Genomic DNA, 18,163 nt, shown 5'->3' with positions numbered 1-18,163 from the left:
ATGCCAGAAGCCAGGACAGCCAGCGGGATCGCAGCGCTGTGTTCTCGCTGGCTGTCCTGGCTTATGGGATAGTCGCGCGCTGTGTACACTGACCCCTCTTGCTCTCCTGGCTTCAGGGATAGCCGCCCGAAGCCTCCAGAGCACAGCCTCCGCTGCACTCTGGAGGCTTCGCGTTGCTTTTGCTGAAGCCATGGAGCCTGCATTCGCTCCATAAGATGCACACACATTTCCCCTTACTTTTTAGGGGAAAGTGCGTCTTATAGAGTGAAAAATACGGTATTCAGGTCAACCAAAGCACATTATTTTGAACGATGCATAGTTCGTGTGAAATTTTGCCACTGTAGCATGTGGCAATATGGCTGCTTTAGATGTTGTTCTTAAAAGGGGATTGAACAGATTCATGAAGGTTGTTTCCATCAGTGGCTGTGAACCTTGATAGCAAAACTTGGTCCTGTCGTTGAGAGTTGGTTTTGTTTGGGAGGACCTCATTTGATCTTGCTTTTGCCAACCAAGTATTAAACAGCAGGTCTGCCTGAGACGTTGGGTTGGATAGCAAAATGGAATATCCATCGTTGGAGGCAATGGTTGATGAATAAAGAATTGGGCAGTGGTTATTGTCTGATCCCTCAGTCTGGTTGGCCGTTGAAGGAACAGAGGCTCTGAATTAGATGATCCAGCAAGGCTCTTCCTAGATGCAATTTTTAGAGTGGGTTCAGAGTGATATCATAGTGCTTTCAAACTACAACTCCCAGGATTCTTTGGGGGAAGCCAGGGCTGTTTAAGGTGCTTGACGTGTATGGTGCAAATGTGAGTTTCATGTGCACACAGCTTCCCAATCCAGTGGTAGGAATGCAATGGATACAGAGTAAATGGAGGTGGGGTACGTAAATAGCCCTAGAGCCATGATTGTATTATGACATAAGCTAGTCCCTAGCCCACAAATAACCATGCTGTTAGACTTCAAGATGCCAAGATGCTTGGCCTCAAAGAGGAAGGCTTCCTCTCTCGGAAAGCCTACTTGGTTTCTGTGCTTAGCCCAGCCAATGGATGCATGCAATTCTGTCAGTTTTGGTCCTCTGCATTTCTCATTTTTTTCAATCTCAGATCAAATCAAATGCTCATTATTATGGTCAATGATCTAGGAGAGACCATGGTTCAAGTCCCCACTTGGTGACCCTGGGGGACAATTGCTGCCTTTTAGCCTACCTCACATGGTTGATGTGGGGATTAAATGAGGAGGGCGGAACCACATAGACCACCTTGAGGCCCTTGGTGCATTTATTTATAAATGCAATAAATAAAACTAAGAGTCTAAGTTCAAAAGTTGAACCCTTTCTAGCTGAGAGTTCTACCTTTACAAGTGATGAGATATGAGAAACTTATGTATTTGAAGGTGCCCTAAGATGTATTTTCAGCCTAGGAAAAAATGTGATGTGTTTTTGTTATTCTTATTCTTAATTCTCTTATTATAAAAATGGGATCTCTGACATGAAGGTTTTAGGAGCACTTTTGTCAGAGGAAGGGGGGGGGTGATGATCCCTGCCACACATTTATGACACTGGAAATAAATGCAGCAGTTTTAAAAGTGCTATTTTTTATATTTGAGTTACTCTAAAATGGTCTTTATTTCAATGATTTCTGTTTAGATATCGGGGAGGGGGGGAAGAGGAGGAGAGATTTTGCACTTCCAGCACACACATCTGTCAGCGTCATGCCAAAGGAATCAATCCCACAAGAGAAAAATTGAAGAAATGAAAACAAATAAGTTATAAAATAAAAGTGACAATGATGTGCCGTAGCATAAAGATTGCTTTGGGCTGCTTTTGAAAAAGACAGCTAATGACTTGTCCTATTGGATGGGAGAGATAAAGGGAGGAGGAATGTAGGGTAGTCTGGAGGTTATGGGAGGGGGAGGGAGGAGGGGGTGGAAACTGGAGTTCATGCACTGCCTTATTCATTAAGATGAGCCAGGCTATAATTAGGGGCTACAGTTTGCAAGCCATCATAGGAGTCGATGACCTTCCAGAGCCTCGCCTCACACTACCTGGCGAGCTGATTTTTGGAAGTATCGTGTGACTAAACTGCAGAGATGGGGGAAAGGCACCAATAGATCAGGGATAGGGAAAGGTAGAATTAGCAATGTTGGGGGCTATGTTCTTACTGAACCAGTCTGTTGGCTTATCGAGCTCAGTACTGGCAATACAGTGGTACCTCAGGTTAAGTACTTAATTCATTCTGGAGGTCCGTACTTAAGCTGAAATTGTTTTTAACCTGAAGCACCACTTTAGCTAATGTGGCCTCCAGCTGCTGCCGTGCTGCCGGAGCCCGATTTCTGTTCTCATCCTGAAGCAAAGTTCTTAACCTGAAGCACTATTTCTGGGTTAGCGGAGTCTGTAACCTGAAGCGTATGTAACCTGAGGTACAACTGTACCTTCTTTTGCCACACCAGTTGCCCTCTGGATGTTTTGAACCCCAACTCTCATCAGCCTGAGGCAGCACAGCCATCCAAACAAATACATACTTCCTTATCAAATGTGCTTGCAGATACCAGTGCAAAGGACACAGGTTAAAACATAACTCACTTCATTTATTCTCCTTGGAATAGCTTTGAGAGCATCAATCAAATGTGCACTTTCTAATATTTGGGGGGCTTTCTGCTGTGGCTGCCTCTGTAGCAGCTAGAAATATTTTAAAGGTTAAAAAAGTGTCTATTGAACAATGACATAATCTAATCTGGCAAGATGGCTCCTTATTCTATATAGACTTGTGTCAGTTTTAGAATATTGTAATACAAAATGAAAAAGATGTGTTTGGTCAAAGAAAATGTTCAGGTAAAATCTGGGAAGAAAAGAATTAGCTCTTGTTCTATATATGTTTAACCTAAAAGAAGTTGTGTTCATGATTATGGTAGCGACATGTTTTCCTGTGTCATGTGGCAATAACATTCTCCGGCAGTGGAAGGAAACATTTTGACTTGGTAGGGCTGCAATTTTTAACCGTGCCGTTTTCATCACAATAGGACTCATACAGCACTTATTTAGGAAAGCATGCCATTACACATGTGCAGAGTACCATTGTTTCCTCCCTTCTCAAAATCAATCAATCATTCTCTGCACATCTATAGAGAGGGAAGAGCTTCCATGTAAGAAGTCCCAAGTATGGTTTTCAGACAAGATTGACTCCTTACCTCTATTTAGAAATCAAGCCATACCACATTACGTAAGTTTTTGAATTCATTCATTGTTTACACCTGCACATCCATTGCCAAGAAACCAAACACGCAAAAACACTTAAAATATGTGGAAAGCTTGTTTCAGTTGCATTCAGTATTCCTCCCATCCAAAATTATTCATTATTTATTATCAAAAACACTTCCCCCCTCTAAATTAAAAACAACAACAACACTGAGTATTGCAACTGATAGAGCCTTCATAGTGGGCCTGGATTTCAGGAAGTCCCATCAGTCACATGCCTTTTTCTGCTTAGAGACACATAGGAGGGGGACTAATCTGCCATAGCTATACATTTGGATTAGGATTGGCTGTGTGGGGCAGAGCTGGTTGGCCAGAGAACAGGAGACCGCTCATTTACACTTCCACTTGTCCTGTGCCTAGAAGCATGGGTAACAACAACAACAACAACAAAATGTATTATTTATACCCCACCCATCTGGCTGGGCTTCCCCAGCCACTCTGGGCGGCTTCCAACAAAATATTAAAATATAGTAATGCATCAAACATTAAAAGCTTCCCTAAACAGTGCTGCCTTCAGATGCCTAGTGGTTTTCTGCTTTTGTTTTCTCTTTCACGGCACAGATCTGAGTGGTTTTGCCTTTGCCACACTGCTTTCCCCTGGAAAGCCCACTCTTTAGTTCTCAGTCAGAGCAAATGTCAATCCAGAGAAAACCCAATTGACATTCGTTCCAATTCAACAATAAACAGTGGGTTTTCCAGGGGGGAAGCAGAAGTGTGGATAAGCCCTGACTGAAATGCCTCTGTAAGTTCAAGAATATAAGAGCAACATAAGAACATAAGAAGGGACTTCTAAATCATAAGGAGACCCTGATGCTGCACTCGATGGGCCATTGGTGTGATCCTGCATGGCGCTTCCTATATCCTTATAAAAACCACAGGAGGGGAGAGCGCTTTTCTTGAATCCAGACTGAGGGTTTTCCAGGATGCTGGGCAAGATCCAGCAGACCGTTCTGAAGTTCTGATGTTCTAATGCAATGTTAGAAGGTACATCTGAAACCAGGACTAATGCTGGAATGCTAGCATTACAATCAGAAAAAAAACCTAATGCAGTCGTGTCTACATCTGACTGCACCCTATATGTAGTTGCAGGTAACAAAATCAGGAACAAGTAATAAAATCCTCTCAAATGCATTAACAGTATGAGAAAGCAAATGAAGAGTTGTGCCCCCCTCACACACATTGTCAAACCATAGTGCTTGGTGCGGCCTTATCTTTCGAGTAACTCATCCACACCCGTACAGAACAATGCTTTCGGTTTGAGTTGCACTTGAAGTGAAGGTGCTGCTTGGTGTAATTGCTCTCATTACAGTACTTTACTGAACATCTCTTTTGATGATTACTTGAGTGATGCTGGTAATGCTCTTTGAAGATTCCCAGATAAAAAGGAAGCCATACGTATCGGAATAAAGGTAACTAATCACCATATCAGGCTCCATCCATTGCTGCTACATGTATTTTTGGGTATGTGTGTGTTTGAAATGCAATGTAAAACAAGGATCATGCGGTTCATTTATTGATCGATATAATTTTCTTTCTGTTGGTGCTGATGTTGGTATTTCTTCCATCGCTAAAGGCTTATGTGGGACTAGCAACGGCAAACACACACATACTGGTTTTTAAAAGAACATTACATTTGCAAGTGATAACTGTGTGGAAGTCTAGTGTCCGGATCAAATGGTGTCATAGTACCGCTGTATTCTGCCTTGGTCAGACCCCAGCCGAAGTATTGTGTCTAGTTTTAGGTGCCACAATTTAAGAAGGATATTGACAAGCTGGAACGTGTGCAGAGAAGGGTGACCAAGATGATCAAGGGTCTGGAAACCAAGCCTTCTGAGGACCAGTTGAAGGAGTTGGGTCTGTTTAGCCTGGAGAAGAGGTGACATGATAGTCAGCTTCAAATATCTGAAGGACTGGCATGTGAAAAATGGAGCAAGCTTGTTTTGTGCTGCTGCAGAGAGGAGGACCCAAACAAATGGATTCAAGAAAGGAGATTCCAACTAAACATTAGAAAGAACTTTCTGAGGGTAAGAGATGTCCAACAGTGGAATGGACTCCCTCAGAAGGTGGTAGACTCTCCTTCATTTGTGGTTTTTAAACAGGCTTGGCTGGCCATCTGTCAGGAATTCTTTTTCTGTGACTCCTGTGTTGCAGCGGGTTGGACTAGATGACCCTGTCAACTTGACAATTCTATGATTCTGCACAACTTACATTATTCCACTCCATTTCAATTCCAAGGAAGCACAATGCAAATGGAATGGAATCAGTTACCTATCGTTTGCAGACTGAAATCAACAACGGCAAATACTGATCATATTTGCTAGATTTCTTTCAGTTCTAGACATCAGATGAATAAGCAAACACCTTCAAATTCCACTCCTGTTTCTGTTTCCTTCAAAACAGAGTGACATTCCTAATAGTGCACAATGGCTTTCAGACTTCACTGTCCTCATATCTAGTGCGGCAGCATAGATCTAAGAGCTCCAGAGCTAACAGCCTCGCTGTATTTCAGAAATCATTTTTTTTAAAAAAATAATATTTATTAACATTTTAAAGACTACAAAAGAAAGAAAAAGAATTAAACAAAACAATACAATACAATACAAAAACAAAAACACCACACAACACCAACCCCAAAACATTAAATTAACAAAGCCAAACAAACACAATTTAAAACACATCTAATAAGTTCAATATCTTAACTTTCATTTACTTGTTTCAACGACCTCCCCACACCTCCCTTTTTGTATTCCACTTTAATTAACTGTTTCAGCAATTCCTTTTCCATCTTCTTCTGTTTTCTGTCCTGTAATTTATCTTAATATATTCTAACCTTATTTTTCCCTTTAATATATAATTGTCTTAACATATTTTAACCTTATTTTCCCTTTAATACTCTAATTTGGCTATTTGTACTTAATTCCTTGTAACATTTCTACTAAAGCCATATAACTCCTTTCCAACATTTTTCTAACACTCATTAATTTTACAATATTTTTATAAATAATCTTTAAACTTTTTCCAATCTTCTTCCACTGACTCTTCTCCCTGGTCCCAGATTCTGCCAGTCATATCCGCCAATTCCCTATAGTCCATCAACCAGGTGATCTTCTGTCCGATGCTCTTAACTCTTTTCCAAGTCCCTTCTGTGAGTCTTCTTCATATTTATACATGAGCTTTACTTTGTCGTCCACTGATCTTATTTCATTTTCGTTCCTTTGAGGCTGAAGAGTAGATCTCGGGGAAACTCCCACCTAGAGATGATTTTGTTCCTTCTTAACAGGGCAACCAAATCTCCGTATTTAAACCCAAAATCCAAAAGATATTTCGGGACATCTTTCAAAATTTCCACTATTGACTGTTGTTCTTCTAGGTTCTTCTGGTAGTTCCAACAGTCTCTTATTTTGTTCTTCTCTTTTTTCCCTCCTCTTCCAAGTCCGAAGGCCCTCACAGTTTTAATCTCTTCTTGACCCAAGTCCCGGTCCCAAAAATCATCAAATTCCTGTGTGAGGAAATCTACCAAACTTTCCTTCTCCAGTTCAGGTAGGGCTCTGATCCTCGAAATCTGATTTTCTTTAAACTCAATCATAGCAGGCGTCAACTTATGGTCATCAAATTGCATCTGTAAGGCTGGGACTCTCTCTCCCTCCAATTGTGTTACTTTAGGTTCAACGGCAATAACTTTCTCCCTAGCCTTCTCCGCAGTTTGCCATGTCAAAGTAGATTCCTGTGTCAGTTTTGAAAAGTTTCTGTATTGGTGTTCACTTTTTGTCCCAAATTGTCGGTTTTGGTAATTACCACATCCACCTTTTTGTGAAGCTGTTGCAATGAGTCACTTATCTTACATAATACATTCACTAAGGCCTCTTCTGTCAACATTCTTAACCGATTCAAGGTCCCCAGAATCTCACAGGTTTTTATCTTGCACCTGGAAATTCCCCCAGCTCAACTCTTGTGACAGTTTCAAAGGCTTCCTCTAGAGGGAAACAGTTCCTCTAGAGCAGTGTTTCCCAACCTTGTGCCTCCAGCTGTTTTTGGACTACAATTCCCATCATCCCTTACCACTGGTCTTGCTAGTCAGGGATGATGGGAGTTGTAGTTCAAAAACAGCTGGAGGCACAAGGTTGGGAAACACTGCTCTAGAGGGAAACAGTTTCTATTTGTATTAATCCTTTTAAACTCAATTCAAACAATAAAGTTAGTTTCAATTTTCTCTTACTTTTACTCCTTTTTAAACGCAGACGGAGACAGTGGAAACAATGTATTCCTCTTATTTAACTAACTGTCAGTGAACGTTCTAATCACGGTCAATGAGCCTTCCAGAACACGTCAGTCCTGTTGGCAGCCCGTTTCCAGGATCGGGGCGGTGGTATATTAACTCTGTTTGTTCTCTCCTGCAGGTATACTCAGTCCAAAACTTTCCTCTCTCTTCTCCTGCCACCAAGGGGGGTTTAGTATTTTTTACTGATGGAAATTTAGTCCTTTACAATAGGCTTTCCGAGACTTCAGCTTGCATCCTCCTTGCTTCAATCTATTTACAAAAGGGGCACCAAATTAAGACGTTTAAAAATCCAATTCTCCGCTCTACTCACGGGTAGTTGCTTTAAGATCAAATTGTCCACAGGAAAAAGTCAGTGCTCTCTGCCAACAGCTATGCGGCTTCGCTCCGTGGAAGAAGCAGTCAATTCGAAACCCCACGTCGCTCCGGATCCCCGAAACCAGGTCTCCCCACGAGTAGGGGAGGCGCAAAAGGTGCCAGCCGAATCCCACGTTCACAGGCTTCACCCGCCTGTGATTTCTAGTGGGTCTCCGCCTTCGCTGTGGCGGCCAGACCCGGATTCCCACAAAGCAAATTCCTCCCGATCAGAGGAATTCCGCCATTACCGGAGGCGCTAACCCGGAAGTCCGCTGTATTTCAGAAATCAGTGCCTTAGACCAGGCTTCCTCAGCCTTGGCCCTTCAGATGTTTTTGGCCTACAACACCCATGATCCCTAGCTAGCAGGATCAGTGGTCAGAGATGATGGGAATTGTAGTCTCAAAACATCTGGAGGGCTGAGGTTGAGGAAGCCTGCCTTAGGCTCTTTAATCATCCCATATAGCTGGCAAGGCCAATTGCAGTCAGCAGGACTAAATCAACCCCTGTTAGTTATTTTGAGTTCTGTATTGCCAAATTATTATTATTAAAACTAATTGGGAAATTAGATTTGGCATAACAAGTCCCTGTAATATTTATCTACTTAAGAGTTTGGTGGTTCCTCTTCTTTTTTGGTATCTTTTCAACTTTTGATTTCCCTTCATGCATCGAGCTGTCCATTTTCATCGTGACAAGTTTGCTTATGAAGATTGCAAATCCTTGCATAATTTAATGATGAAAAGCCAGCATCTCATTTTCCTCCAAATGCAGCTATTTTGCAGATTAAAGATAAACAGTTGTGGAGTTAATATGGGGTAGGGATTTTTTTGGCGGGTTTTCCTTTTGTGTGTGTGTGTGTGTGTGTGTGTGTCTCTGTGCATAAGAACTCTGCCACCAACTTGAACATGGAGCGAGACAATTTGCGGACGGGGATTGGAAATGACATACATTTAAATTACTGCAGAATTAACATGTTTTGAACTGCAGGATATGCAGTTATAGGCAACTGCTTATCTGAAAGAAAGCTTCTTTCCTGAGGTCAGTCAACAGTTAGCTTCTTATTATGCCAGATTCATAATACTCGAGTCCTTGAAGAGTTTCTGGACTCCTTTCATGCTTGAATGGGGCTCTCACACTTCATTGGGAACTTGGATTTATAAGAATAACTAGTGTTCTGCTTTCCTCCAGTTTTATCCAGTCTGCTAAGAAGAGGTGGCATGTAAAGAGCACATCACTCTCTTATTCTTAAGTGGGCATTGTGAACACCCACCATCTGGGGTTTATATCAAAAAGCTGAGAAAAGAATGCCTATGCTATGGACCTCAAATGGAGGGCTTGCTACAGATCATGCATTGGATACAGAGAAAAATCAGTATTTGGACGCATATTTTTACGCCATTTCACAGAAAGCCTAGGGCAGGTGTTAGCAGTGGGTAAAATACAATTGTTTTAAATCCCAGTGCAGTCTTGTGTATAAGGCAAGGAAAGTTGCGATTGTGTGTTTGCTTATTAGTAGCTCCAAAAAGGTGACAGCAGCAGAGGAGAACCCATGACTCCAGCTCTCATCAGTTCCAGCCACTGTGGCCAATGGCCAGGGCCCTCACAGCACTGCAGGTTTCTTAACAGACCAGTAAGGTAAAGGTAAAGGGACCCCTGACCATTAGGTCCAGTTGTGGCCGACTCCGGGGTTGAGGTACTCATCCCGCTTTATTGGCCGATGGAGCCAGCGTACAGCTTCCGGGTCATGTGGCCAGCATGACTAAGCCGCTTCTGGCAAACCAGAGCAGCGCACGGAAACGCCGTTTACCTTCCCACCGGAGTGGTACCTATTTATCTACTTGTACTTTGACGTGCTTTTGAACTGCTAGGTTGGCAGGAGCAGGGACTGAGCAACGGGAGCTCACCCCGTCGCGGGGATTCAAACCGCTGACCTTCTGATCAGCAAGTCCTAGGCTCTGTGGTTTAACCCACAGTGCTACCTGTATCCCTTAACCAGTGGCGTAGCGTGGGGGGTGCAGGGGGGGCCGGCCGCACCGGGCGCAACATCTGGGGGTTAGGGTTAGGGAGCACAAATCCACGGGTTAGGGAGCGCAAATCCACAGGTTAGGGGGCGCAAATCCATGGGTTAGGGGGCGCAAATTACTTGCCTTGCCCCGGGTGCTGACAAACCACGCTACGCCACTGCCCTTAACAGACCAGTAGAGGGGGGGGGGGGGTGAGAACCTCCTACCAAGTGGGCTTCTGACTTCTGACTACTAAGTGGAAGAGGCTAGCCTTCCTCTGCATAAGACACAGAAACTAGATGGGCTGGCAAAGGAGAGATGGAGTGCTGCCCATCCCTCATCCACTTGGGAGGGGGCACAGAGAAAGGCATTTCTCTCTCTCCATGCCCATCAAAACAACCAGAACCAACTAGCAGGTTTACAGGATGGGTCACTCTGATCTCCCCTTTACTTGCATGGAATTCATTGGTGTCTGTGGTGACCCAGAGAGACAAAGAATTGCAGAATTGGAAGGGGCTCCAAGGGCCACCAAGTCCATACCCCTAGGTTGGATGCCAAATGCGCTGCATGCTGAGGGCTCGGGAAAGGGGTAAATGGATTGGCATCCAGTTAATATTGCTGCACGGTAACCCAATCTCCACAGTAGTGTGAGATTCCAGGGGTTCTGGGCGCTTACCCAGGAGGAACCAGGCTTGACATATCTGTGTTTGATTTGCTGATATGCTAAGAGACAGCTGTTAATATACAGAGAGAGCTGACAGCACCAAGAACTCCCCTTTTCTGTAATAAGCTTCTCTCTGCTTTACTATTCTTCCTTCAACATGTAAGAACATTGTAGATTTTGCAGTAGGCAGATTTAGTTTCGTTTTGTGAATCGGTTAAAAGGTAGGTGATTAATCAGCTACAAATTCTTTAAACCCATTGACAGCCCAAAAGGAGATGGTTTCTGAAAGATAATATTGCGCAGCTCAATTAGAACGAGGGTCATTGTTTATGTTCCATAGAGCAGAGATGTTCTGGGGAAAGGATCATTCTATTAAAAGGCAGAACAGGCTTTCAAAATGCCTGAGACTGGCCGATGCTAAATTTAAGCTTCTGGACATTAATATTTCCTCCTACTCATGGCTGTCTGTCACTGCTTCTCTAATTGAAAGATCTGAGCCAAACTAAATGTGGTATGGGAGAGATCCTTGGCCAGAACTTCGAAAGTATTTTTCTACTACTTGCATGGCTTTCTACTGCAAAATGGCTTCTAAGTAGTTTACAAGTATGAATCCATACATAATTAACATACACAATAAAACATTTCCATCAAAGCAGCAATTAAAATATACAGTATAGCAAGCCGGTTAAAAAGGATAGCAATTGAAACAGTTAAAAAATTTAAAACAATTGAATCTCGAAGTTCAGGTTCACAGGAATGTCTGCCTAAACAAGTATGTCTTCTAGAGCCGGCAGGTGGCCAATACTGATGGTGGGCATTTTATATTTCAGCAGGGAGGGATTAAGGGATTTGAGTTAGACCCATAGTGTTGTCAATGAGCAGGTTAAACATTTCCCCCTGTACCATCTCTGAATTTGAATTGTCACCTTCCCAAAGCTGATGTTAACTCGCCAAGGGAGAAATCATAAGGTATTGGGTCCTCCTAGTTTTTCTTCGTCTACAGGGCTAATAGTGGCTTGCAGGAGTGATTTAGGCTGCAGTCCTATGCAGTTGTATACTGCTACAACTCTCGTCATCCCTGACCATTGCAGTGCTAGCTGGGATGGATGGGAACTGGAGTCCAACAGTATCTGGAGGTCACAAGTCCTCTGATGTGTCCATGCTAAAGTGGAAAGCAAGTCACATGGAGCATTGTGGGACTAAACACAGATAAGATTGCTTGGCCAACCAGAAAGATGCCGTTAGAGTTTAAGCCCCTTCCTCTGGGACTACAGAAGAAAAGAAAAAGATGTTGGGTGAGCCTATCTCAGATGTCCCACTCAAAACCTTAGATAGTTATGAACATACCACCATGATGTATAACAGGCTTCACAAGAAGACCATCAAGGCCTCTACCTAAATGTAGTCATGTGGAGGTCTTTAAGCAGAGGCTTGACAACCATATGTCAGGAGTGCTCTGATGGTGTTTCCTGCTTGGCAGGGGTTTGGACTCGATGGCCCTTGTGGTCTCTTCCAACTCTACGATTCTATGATTCTATGATTCTCTACTGGGGCATGTGTCAGTGTGCAAATGCTTCCAACTATTCTGATTCACATTTATCCACCCCTTTTCTTTTGGTCCTCTAGACTTCTTTTTTACTGTGTACAAGCGGCGGCCATTCTGGGCGTGTCCAAATGATGCATGATTGCTGACGTGAAGGTCCTTTTGGATCCAGAAGAGGGAAGAATGGGGCGCAAAAGGGGCATAATGGGGCAGGGTGTGCTTATGCACACACTGCTGACATGCATGGGGGCCGGGAATGGAACCCCTGCACAAAATTGCCGTTGCCTGTATTTGTGACCCTTTGCGCTTATGATGCTATTGGGGCAGTTGAGTTCCTGCTTTCAGTGCTGTTCGTGCCTATGGAAAGTTCAGGGAGGACACACTGCTTTGTTTTCAATTCCTGTTGAAATCCTGTGACTTTTCCTGCCACAAATGTTCCGGTGTGTGTGTGTTGTCCTGCGTTTGCTGCATTACAGTGCAAGAGTGACCCTCCAGATGGCAATAATGCAGGAATGCTGGGGAAGCGTGTCAGAACAGGCAGTAATGCTTCCGAATGCCAGTAGATGGAAGCCACAGAAGGGGAGAGGGCACTTGTGCTTGGGTTCTGCTTGCTGGTTTCCAACAGGCATATGGTTGGCCACTGTGAGAACAGGATGCTGGACTGGAAAAGACATTGGCCTGATCCAGCTTAGTGTAGACATTTCAGTATAAATCCATCTCTAAGGCACCATTATTGTGTCAATTGCATGCTACGGAATACACCCCCTCCAAAAAAAACCACCCATTCCAGTCTAGAGCCATTTGTATCACATGCACCCTGGAAGAAGGAAAAGGACCAGTCACTCACAGTTGGACAGGATTGGGGAAGGATATCACATGCACCAGATGCATGGTCATGACTTTTGTTTGCATAAACCTAGTTCTTGGCAGATTGAGTAGCACTGAAATGTTGTCAGGAAGAGTCAAAATGCCTAACCAGCAGACTCATAAGATGTATCTATTCCTGGATTGCATCACTTTGAATTACAGATAGGAGACTGAATGTTCTTTCCTGTAAATACTCTGCCCATTCAGAATTAGAAGTTTCTAATAATTCTGTTGGTACAGAGGACCAAAGGGCAGGACTGGAACTAGTGGGTGAAAATCACAGACAAGCAGATTTCAGCTAAACATTATGTGCTTAATCCAGTGTTAGCCCTACTTAGAACAGACCCATTGAAATTAATGGGCATGATTAACTTAGTTCCATTGCTTTCAATGGGTCTGCTCTGAGAAGAACCTAGTTGGATTCAACCTTAGGTAACAGCAGTTCAACACTGGAATATTGGGAATAGGTAAGCTCTCCTTTTCTGGAAGCTTTTAACCATCCCTGACACCCATCCGTAGGGGCTGCTGTAGTTGATGCCTGCACTGAGCTTGGATGATATCTAATGTAGATTCCAACTCTGTGGACTGATTTACAGCTAAGTTCTACTCATTGAAATGGATGAACCTAAGTTGCTCTTGTCCATTAACTTCAATGGGATGAGCACTGGATGCAGCCCTATAATTCTGTGAAGAACTTTCTCCCTTGTCAGGCAGTAGTATATTTTCAGGGAGTTGTTCCCTCACCCCATTTGGTGTAGGAAATAGATTCAAATATCCAGTCTTTCCACTCCAGGTGAAAGTGGTACAGTAAGTAGGAGGGGGCATCACACAAGGCTGATTAGTGTGTAGGTCCCCTGTAGCTGATGCCATGAAAACGCATGATGGGGAGAAGGGGATTGCCTGTCCCTGGAAACTAGACCAGTGGTTCCCAAAGTGGAACCACTAGAGGGCAGTGGGATTTTTTTTTTGTGGGGGGGACACTAAGATGCAAGAGCAGGGGTCAGCACTTTTTCAGCAGGGGGCCAGTCCACTGTCCCTCAGACCTTGTCAGGGACCAGACTATATTTTGTAAAAAAGAAAAAGAAAAAAAAGAACAAATTCCTATGCCCCACAAATAACCAAGAGATGCATTTTAAATAAAAGGATACATTCTACGCTGATTCCCGGACTGTCTGCGGGATGGATTTAGAAGGCGATTGAGCTGGATCTGGTCCCCGGGCCTTAGTTTGCCTACCCATGGGCAAGAGGATAGCTGGAAAGGGGATGATGGAGATTTAAATGACTCTCAGACTTTGAAAACTTGATATCATTGGATCAAGTTCATCAGCTTTATTTGAATTAACAAAACTAAATAGTTTTAATTGGATTTCGAATAAATTGTTACTGCTTTGAATTTTATCATGTTATTATCTTTCTTAGTGGTTCATGCAAACCGCTAGTCTCAATAATGCTTTCTATGGGGTAGGGGGCACTGGGGATGAGCTTATAGAACCAAGGAAGCCGTGTCCTGAAAAAGTTTGAGAACCACCGATCTAGATTGTCAGGTACAGTGGTACCTCGGGTTACAGGTGCTTCAGGTTATAGACGCTTCAGGTTACAGATGCCATTAACCCAGAAATAGTACCTCAGGTTAAGAACTTTGCTTCAGGATGAGAACAGAAATCACGCGGTGGCAGCGGGAGGCCCCATTAGCTAAAGTGGTACCTCAGGTTAAGAACAGTTTCAGGTTAAGAACAGACCTCCAGAACGAATTAAGTTCTTAACCCGAGGTACCACTGTGCCTTGTTTTCAAATGGTGATTATGCAGTGGTACATTCACTGCTCTTTTCATATTCTGGAAAGAATACAAGGCTATTCTTCCACTCTACGCATCTGTGCAATGTCTGAGTGAAGCTTCTGGAGAGGTTTTTTTGTTGTTGTTGTTGTTTTTCAACAAGAACATGTAAATAAAGCATGTCATTGTTTAAAAGTAAATGTTGACTCATAAGAACAACCCCCTCCAAAAAATAAAATATTACTTGTGTTTCATCTAAAGATGGAGGCAGAACTGAGTAACACTTTATTTATTTATAAAAATATTTGTAGACTGATGTTTAATTAAAAAAATATATGAAAGGAGCTTGCAACAAAAATACATAAAAAACAACTATTTAAAAACAGATAACACTGTGGAAATATGTATTCTTAATTGCCTGCATAGGTCTGGCGGAATGCAAAAGTTTCCAGTAGGTGTTTAAAAGTTGGCACAGAATGCACTTGCTGAATCTCTGTTGACAGAGTATTCTACAGGGCTGGGCCAATGACATTAAAGCCTTACCAACTCAAGGAACGACCAGTGAGGCTCCTGCAGACGATCTCTGGGATCAAGAAGTCCCTTAGGCACCCTGGACCTAAGCTGTTCAGGGCTTTGTAAATTTTTGCTAGAGCCTTGAACCTGGCTTGGTAGTAGATGGGCAAGCAGTGCAACTGTATTAACAATGGTGTTCTGTGCTCTTGACCAAGGACCAGAAGCTCCCATTCTCTCTCTTTGGCGATCACTCCTAGCCGAGTAAGATTGTCTTCTATAAACACGGTTTTAACAATGAGTTCGTAAGTGACTGTGGAGGCCAGTTCTGGATCCACATGTCCTTCCATAGGGGGGACATTGGTTTCTGGGCGGGAGTTGATCACGGTGTGGATTTGCCCAGTGTGTCTTCCTCTTAGCACTTTTCCCCCTTGCGTCCTGAGTTCGAGTGTCTTCAAAGCCCATGACACCTTTGGTAAAGGCTGTTCTCCAGTTGGAGCGCTCGCAGGCAAGTGTTTCCCATTAGCAGTCTGGTTACCACATTCTGCACCAGCTGGAGTTTCTGTACCAGAACCAAGGGCAGCCCCACATAGAGCGCATTATAGTTATCCAGCCTTGAGGTCACCAATGCATGGACTACAGTAGTCAAGCTATCTTTGTCCATCAATGGCCATAACTGGTGAACCAGGAAAAAACCTAGCATTTGTTGAAGTGGGTGATCTGTCATTACACACGTTCACCTTCCTGGGAGAACTGCAAAGCACCTGAAAGGGTCTCATTCTCGTGTCTGCTTCCACCTCTCACACTCCATCTTAAGATTTTTACCAAATGCAGACCAGGGTGGATTGAAAAACAGCTCCCCTCCTTCATTTTTGACCGTCTATCCCAATGAAGTGTTCTGGGGTACTCAAAAGCTTCCACACTACTCTGTGGCACTTTGATTAGCCTGCTGCATATTTTGGAATTGCTTAAAAGCTTTCTCTTATGCAGTTCACAGACCTGTTCAGTCTTTCCAATGAGGAACATCGAATTGCAAATTTCAAAACTAAATGCAGAGTGCAATATTTCAACGCAGGAGCTATGGACAGAAGTTGTATTTCCTTCCAAAGGGGTTTTGTACAGGTCTTTTTCTTAATTATTCTTGATGTTTTGCCCATTATGCCATTAGCTTCTTCACAGTACAGAGATAAATAGCCTGGTATCCAGAAGAACAGAGTGTGAACTGAAAGCATTTAATTATTGATATCTTAGTAACTAAGGTTCTGAAATGACGTTGTCAAATCCCATAATGATCGGACAGCAAATACATCACTTACTTTGGCAAAAACAACCTCAGAACACACACCAAACCTGGGAATATACGAAATGAACGTGTCAAAGAAGGTTTGCTTATTTCTCAATGGATATTCAGCATTCACTTACTGGACAGAATATATTTTTCCATTTTTATCTCATCCTCTATTTTTTCGCTCTTAGAAAAGTAAAGCTTTACAAATATTTATTTCCTCCTGGTTTGCTTTCATGATGGTTGGGACATTTAGAAAGCTACTGTTTTATCACGAGTTATAGTCTTCTGATTGGTTGAAATAAAATCAATATTTCTTTGATTACAAAGCTGTTATGGGAGCCAGCCTTACGTTATCCATCATTTTAAAATGTAGGTTAGAACAATAGCACCCAGGTATATGTTTAATTCATCCTGCCCAGATTATGTGAGTGGGATAAATATTTTCTCTGAGGGAGGGAAAGAGCCCTCAATGAGATACATCTGTTAACCAGCTTAAAGGTTCACTGTTAACAAAATCTAAGTTCCAAATGTGCAGCCAGTGGTCCTTTATATACATCAGGTGATCAAATCATGTTTTGTTCTTTGTTCCTCTCTCTTAGTAAGATAATAAGAAATAGGAGAGAACGATTCCTTCCCCCACAAGGTTTCTGCTTGTTTGGGCTTGACAGAGCCCCTGTTGATTCTGGTACCTGTAGCTGTTTCAGGCAGCCTCTAACCATTTAAATAGTATGGCAACACATACACTGTGGAACTCCCTGCCTATTGATACCAGGCCAGCGTCTTCACTATTTTCAGCTAACCTTTTTTTATTTAGACATGATGGGTGTTTTAATCTGTTTGTTTTAGCCTATAGCTATTTTAACTTTCTGAAAGTCTTAAAGTATTCTTAATTCTTCATATTGATAATTTTATCATTTTGTATTTTTTTTGTGGGGGGGGGGGTAAACTGCTTCGAGGTTTGATTTTTACAATCAAGCAGTGTACAATTTTTATGAAATATGTAAGTAAATAAATGCCAGCGCAAGGGCTTTTCCGACACAAAAGGGCTTTGCCCGTTTGGAATTTGTGAAGACTCTCTGGTTTCTGCCTGCAGATTCCAAGCAGGAGAAGCATTGCGAAGCAACTGAGTTAATTAGCCAAAATGGAAAGAGAAAGAAAAAAAATGTTATCTGACTGTCTATTTAAATAGCTAAAAGTTACTGGCGTAGATTTGGCCTGAAGCAAATTAGAAAAAAAAGCATACACCTTAAAATTCCCTTGCTGGAATATAATTTACCATTAATATATTTAATTAAAAGATACTTCTGTGTTCCCTTTCCTGGTCTCTCACAGGTGCAACAGCTTTCATGTTTATTAATAGTATTTGATCAAATAAGGCAGACGTTTGATAATATATTGCAGGCTCATCGTTTTGGGAAACTGCAGGTTTTACAGGTGCTTTTCGTTTCATCTCCCCATCCCCCCCCCCCAACAAAAACTATGGTGGATAAGAACTGAAAATTTGAAATGCAGTTTTTACTTATGAAAGATCTAACCTTTATAATAAAACTTGAGTCAAAGCACTGGAAGAAATACAACTGCCGAAACTGATTTTCTTTCTTTCTATATATATATATATATATATATATA

At 42.5% G+C, this 18,163-nt stretch overlaps 1 protein-coding gene across 2 annotated transcripts in view; it reads left to right on the top strand.

The window, feature by feature from the left end:
• The window catches only part of TSHZ3 (teashirt zinc finger homeobox 3), a 122,642-nt gene that overhangs the window by 46,172 nt on the left and 58,307 nt on the right, over positions 1–18,163 (top strand). The window contains exon 1 of one of the 2 annotated variants that reach the window (XM_079988744.1): positions 4,980–5,130. The exons of the other annotated variant lie outside the window; for it this stretch is intronic. The gene's annotated coding sequence lies outside the window, so the exon portion shown is untranslated. Of the gene's footprint in view, positions 1–4,979; positions 5,131–18,163 lie in introns of those variants that run through there. 2 annotated transcript variants of the gene reach the window in all.

The sequence above is a fragment of the Podarcis cretensis genome (genome assembly GCF_951804945.1).
Source record: "Podarcis cretensis genome assembly, chromosome: 8".
Lineage (NCBI taxonomy): Eukaryota > Metazoa > Chordata > Lepidosauria > Squamata > Lacertidae > Podarcis > Podarcis cretensis.
This window is presented reverse-complemented; position numbering and strand designations above follow the sequence as displayed.